Source organism: Phoenix dactylifera, chromosome 17 (genome assembly GCF_009389715.1).
Source record: "Phoenix dactylifera cultivar Barhee BC4 chromosome 17, palm_55x_up_171113_PBpolish2nd_filt_p, whole genome shotgun sequence".
NCBI classification, from domain to species: Eukaryota; Viridiplantae; Streptophyta; class Magnoliopsida; order Arecales; family Arecaceae; genus Phoenix; species Phoenix dactylifera.
The window spans coordinates 11544641-11550559 of record NC_052408.1 but is presented as its reverse complement, the minus strand read 5'-3'; the positions used below and the strand labels follow the sequence as shown (position 1 = coordinate 11550559).

At 43.7% G+C, this 5919-nt stretch overlaps 1 pseudogene; it reads left to right on the top strand.

Moving 5' to 3' along the window:
• Positions 1-3480: 3480 nt before the first annotated feature.
• On the top strand, positions 3481-5220 carry LOC103696480 (annotated as a pseudogene).
• Positions 5221-5919: the final 699 nt, after the last annotated feature.

Sequence of the window (5919 nt, the reverse complement as noted above, 5' to 3'; positions counted from 1 at the left end):
TAAACCCTAAACCCTAAAACCCTAACCCTAAACCCTTAAACCCTAAACCTAAAACCTAAACCCTAAACCCTAAACCCTAAAACCTAAAACCTAAAACCTCAAAACCTAAACCTAAAACTAAACCTACAACTAAAACCCTAAACCCTAAACCCTAAACCCAAAACCCTAACCAAAACCCTAAAACCTAAAACCCTAAAACCTAAACCCTAAAACCTAAACCCTAAAACCTAAACCCTAAACCCTAAACCCTAAAACCCTAAACCCTAAAACCCTAAACCTAAAACCCTAAACACTAAAAACCTAAAATCCTAAACCCTAAAATCCTAAACCCTAAACCTAAACCCTAAAACCCGAAACCTAAAACCCGAAACCTTTAAACCCTGAAACCTTAAATCCTGAAACCTTAAACTAAAACCTTAAAAACTAAAACCTTAAAAACTAAAACCATAAAACCTAAAACCATAAAACCTAAAACCTTAAACCCAAAAACCTTAAACCCAAAAACCAAAAACCAAAAACCAAAATCCAAAACCTAAAACCAAAAACCTAAAACCCAAAAACCAAAAACCAAAAACCCAAAACCCTAAAACCTAAACCCTAAAACCTAAACCCTAAAACCTAAACCCTAAAACCTAACCCTAAACCCTAACCCTAAAACCCTAAACCCTAAACCCTAAACCCTAAATGGCTAAAACCTAAACCCTGAACCTAACCCCTGAACCCTAACCCTGAACCCTAAACCCCTGAACCCTAAACCCTAAACACTAAAACCCTAAATCTAAAACCTAAACCCTAAAAGCTAAACCCTAAAACCTAAATCCTAAAACCTAAACCCTAAACCCTAAAATCTAAAACCTAAAACCTAAACCTAAACCCCAACCCTGAAACCCCGAAACCCCGAAACCCGAAAATTCCGAAAACCCGAAAACCCGAAAACCCTAAAATCCCTAAACCCTAAACATAAAACCCTAAACCGTAAATCCCTAAAACCCTAAATCCCCAAACCCTAAACCCTAAAATCCTAAAATCGAAAAACCTAAAACCAAAATCCTAAAACCCGAGAACCCTAACCCCAAAACCCAAAACCCAAAGCTCTAAACCAAAACCCTAAACCTAAAACCCTAAACCCTAAATCCTAAAATCCTAAACCCCAAACCCTAAACCCAAACCCAAACCCTAAACCCCAAACCCTAAATCCTAAACCCTAAACCCTAAACCCTAAACCCTAGAACTCCTAAACTCTAAATTCTAATTTCCTAAACTCTAAAACTATAAATCTTGAATGTTTAAATCCTAAACACTAAACCCTTAAATCCCCAAACTCTGAATCCTAAATCCATAACCTTAAACCCAAAATCCTAAATCCTAAATTCTAGAACTCCCAAACTCTAAACCCTAAATCCTAAAACTCTAAAACTCTAAATCCCTAACCCCAAAATCTCTAAATTCTAAACCCCTAAACCCCTAAATTCTAAACCCTAAACTCTAAACCCTATAACCCAAACCCTAAACTCTAAAATTCTAGATCCTAAAATTCTAAACCCAAAAACTCTAAACCCTAAATTCCTAAATTCTGAACCCCAAATTCTAAACCCTAAATTCTAAACTCTAAACCCTAATCCTAAATTCTAAACTCTAATCTCTAAACCCTAAACTCCAAACTCTAGACTCCAAACTCTAAACCTCCAAACCCTAAACTCCCAAACTCTAAACCCCCAAACCCTAAACCCCCAAACCCTAAACCTCCAATCCTAAATCTCTAAACTCAAAATTTCTATACCCTAAACCCCTAACCCTAAATCTTAAATTCTAAATCCTAAAATCTTAAATCTTAAAACCTAAATCCTAAAATCTAAATCCTAAAATTTAAATCCTAAAATCTAAAACCCTAAATTATAGACCCTAAAAATCTAGACCCTAAAATTATAGACTCTAAGATCCTAGACCGCGAACCTTAGACCCTAAAATCTAGATCCTAAAATCTAAAACCCTAAATTATAGACCCTAAAAATCTAGACCCTAAAATTCTAGACTCTAAGATCCTAGACCTCGAACCTTAGACCCTAAATCTAGATCCTAAAATCTTAGACCCTAGACCCTAGATCCTCACCCTAAATTCTAAATCCTAAATCCTAAACTCTATATTCTAAATCCTAAACCCTAAAAATTACTCCCTCCAAAATGATTTCTGTTGAGAAGAACAAGCTGCATTTGTGAGGTAGTCCACCACTTGGTTAGCTCCTTGAAAAATATGAGAACATGAAATTTAGCACATCTTGGAATAGAGCACTCCAATACTTCTCAATACCAGATTTATTGAAGGGTCATGGCTTTTAATCTATACAGTGATTGAATCTCCTTCTAGAATAATTTTATCATTTTGAACCTGGTCTACTGCACTTTGAAGTCCATACCAAACTGCTATAACTTGTGCAATTGGAACGAAATTAGTTCATACCTGGATTGAGCCTGCCTTCAGACCATGCCCTTCTTCGTTTCGAATGACAAAACTGCAGATGCTTGCACTGTTAGGATGAATTGATGCATCAAAATTGATTTTGATGTGACCTGGCTGTGAAAGCTTTTAAGAGATAAGAGTTTGTTGACGAGGATCTTGTGTCCTTCATGAGGTAGGTGTTTGAGTATGAAAGTATTCATGGATGATCAGAGGTAGGCATGGAGTGCGGGACATGGATGAATGGCCATCCTGCCTTCAAACTTGCAGGCCCTTGCAGGTTTTGGGATGGACTTAAGGAAATCAGGAATTAAGCAAAACAAGCCTCCAGGAAACAAGCAAAATCTGACGAGAATCCTAGATATATGTCGACGCAATCAAATACTTTGATAGTATTCTCTCTGTTATTTTGTGATATCTAATTTTCTTTCTTTATTTCTTCATTTTAAATTTTGGTGCTAGGAAATTATGACGGAATGCGGATCCCGACCAATAATAATGGTCACTAATTCTATGAGGAAGGCCGAGGGCTCATACCCGAGGCGGCTGGGTTCAGATCCACTATCGCTGGGCTCCCATGTGCCCCGGTCCATGCGGGCCCGCGTTCTTTATTTCCAGGTTGACTGCAAGGGACGATAACTCAGCAATTAATGCCCTGCAGGCTCTTGTGCATGTCATATCACGAAACTAGGGAATGCTGCCCGAGATGCTTATAATATTATTCCTGCCGTTTAATTGACTTAAACTGCACATGGATAGGCTAGAAACGAGTTCACTCCCTTTTACGAAAAAACAAAAAAAAAAACAAGTCCACTCCCACCAATACGTGCAACCATCATGGGGGTGCAGAGGCCACGAGAGGGGGAGGGGGAGAAGCGGTACTGGCTCCTGAGGCTGCTGAGCTGTCGAACTGGATTGCAAGCAACTCAAACGCGTAGTCACATGTGTGCCAACGCATTCATCTCAGTCACTGTTTTCATTTATTTATTCCAGTTCCAATGAATATAAGATCGGAGAGGTCACCCTCTTGATGATGCCATCTCCGACCTCCCCACTACGCTTGCAAATCCTCCCTCCCTATTCGAGCTAGCAATCGAGCCATCAGGTGGGTTTAATTTTGATTGGCTTTGGTCCCACGCGTACTAGCTTGGTCGAGGGCACGGAGTGGTGCGCCTGGGCCTAAGTGAAGTGCGGGTGAGAGAGAGAGAGGGGGGAACGCGAGCGAGCGCAACTAGTGAGGATGGCTTGGAGCAACGGCAAGAGCCTGGCGCCGGTGGTTCTCGTCGCCACCTTGGTAGCGTCGATGGTGCCGGTGGAAGGGGCCGGGTCGGCAGTTCCTGCAGGGAACGGCGCCAAGGGCAATGGCAAGGGGAACGGGAAGGGGGCACTGGACCCGGCGTCGACGCATTACGTCGTGCTGGAGCCAAGGGAGGGGACGGCGCAGGAGCGCTTCTTCTGCCTGGCGAGGGGCCGCTGCCACTTTAAGTCCATCGAGTGCCCCTCCGAGTGCCCCCAGCGCAAGCCCAAGAAGAACCGCGTCGTCAAGGGCTGCTTCGCTGACTGCAGCAGCCGCTGCGAGACCACCTGCAAGTGTACGTTCTCTTGTTTATTTTTCCAAACTTTCAATTTTCTTATTATCATATTATGTTTTTAAAGAATTAAAACGGCGGAAGATGTAGCTAGGATAAAGTCTCTTTCCGCATTCCCTCTCTTTCTATATATGTGGGTATACAGATGTACATGTGTGTGTTTGTGTGCATGTAAAGATAACGGAATCGATAAAACATTCACGTCTGATTTGTGTGATATTTGGTTGGTCGGTCGGTTGGCTGTCATGCACTGTGTCGCAAGCAGATAGGCTGCCCAACTGCAACGGGTATGGATCGGTGTGCTACGACCCTCGGTTCGTTGGTGGCGATGGCGTGATGTTCTACTTCCATGGGGCCAAGGGAGGCGACTTCGCCCTGGTGTCCGACGACCAGCTCCAGATCAATGCGCACTTCATAGGGACCAGGCCCGAGGGCCGTCCACGCGACTTCACCTGGGTGCAGGCCCCTGGCAGTCATGTTTCGAGTCCCACACCCTTGTCCTCGCCGCCCGGAGGGTCGCCAAGTGGCAGGACGGCTTCGACGCCTTGGCGTTCCGCTGGGACGGCAAGGAGGTTGACGTCCCCACCGACGGCGAGGCAGAGTGGCAGACACGCACCGGAGGTGGCAGCGTCGAGGGGGAAGCAGTGAGGGAGGTGGTGGTGGAAAGGACCGACGAGACCAACAGCGTGCGGGTGACGGTGTCGGGGCTGGTAGAGATGGACGTGAAGGTGGTGCCCATAACGGAGGAGGAGGACCGGGTCCATGGGTACCACTGCCACCAGGCGATGCCTTCGCCCATTCTGGAGACTCAGTTCAGGTTTGCCGCGCTGACGGAGCAGGTGGAGGGAGTCCTGGGCCAGACCTACCGCCCGGACTACGTAAGCCCTGTGAAGAGTGGGGTGGCCATGCCAATGATGGGCGGAGAGGACAGGTACCGCACCCCGTCCTTCCTCTCCGCCCGCTGCGCCCCGTGCCGTTTCCACTACCCCACCCGGATCCTCGACGAAACCGCCACCATCGACGCCGCGCAGTACTAGCGGGCTCGCCATCTACCATCTACATCTTGTTAAGAGTGATTCTCAGTTAAAATTTAAATGTTCCATCATCATTATCATTATTATGTTTATGTAATAAATAAATAAGAAATGGAGGCAAAACTGTGAGCTTAGTATAGAAGCACAATCTGAACTAATATTGCATTCGTTTGTACACACACAAAAAAAAAAAAACTAATGCATTCGTATAGGACAGCTTGGCAAACTAAAGCCGGATTAATTAAATGCCTTAATAGTTAAAAGGAGAAATTGTGTTATGCACCATGTGGCCCGCACTCGTCTTCATTAGGCAATCTGATTAGTACGGTGCACGGACATACTAATACACATAGTGTAGGAAATTTTAGAAGAATATTGCTTTATTTATATGTATCTTGATGTTTACCATGTACCTGAGCTAGATTTTTCATAGACTGCTTGGGGTGAAATAGATATTTAGAGCCCCCTTTAAAGTCATGGTATATGGGGCACTAAATTACTTGTTGTAGGACACGGTTGTGCTACTCTTCACTCCTTAATGAAATGCTGCCACTAGTTATGTTATCCGATCCATCCATAGGATTCCATTGCTTGAAGAAACTTTGTGGGTTCCATGCTTCTTCAATTGTCCAGACACTAAATCACTTCCATGAGAGATATTCAATGTGGGTTCAACCTCCCCGGAACAAGTATCTATCCAATCTAGAAATTTCAAGGTGCCACAAAAAAAACATTCAAAAAGCGCTAAACTAATTTGGATGCCAAGTGCAAACAAATAAATCTAAATTGAAGATTAAAAAGAAAATAATTGAGAATAATACTAACTTGAGGATTTTGTAGG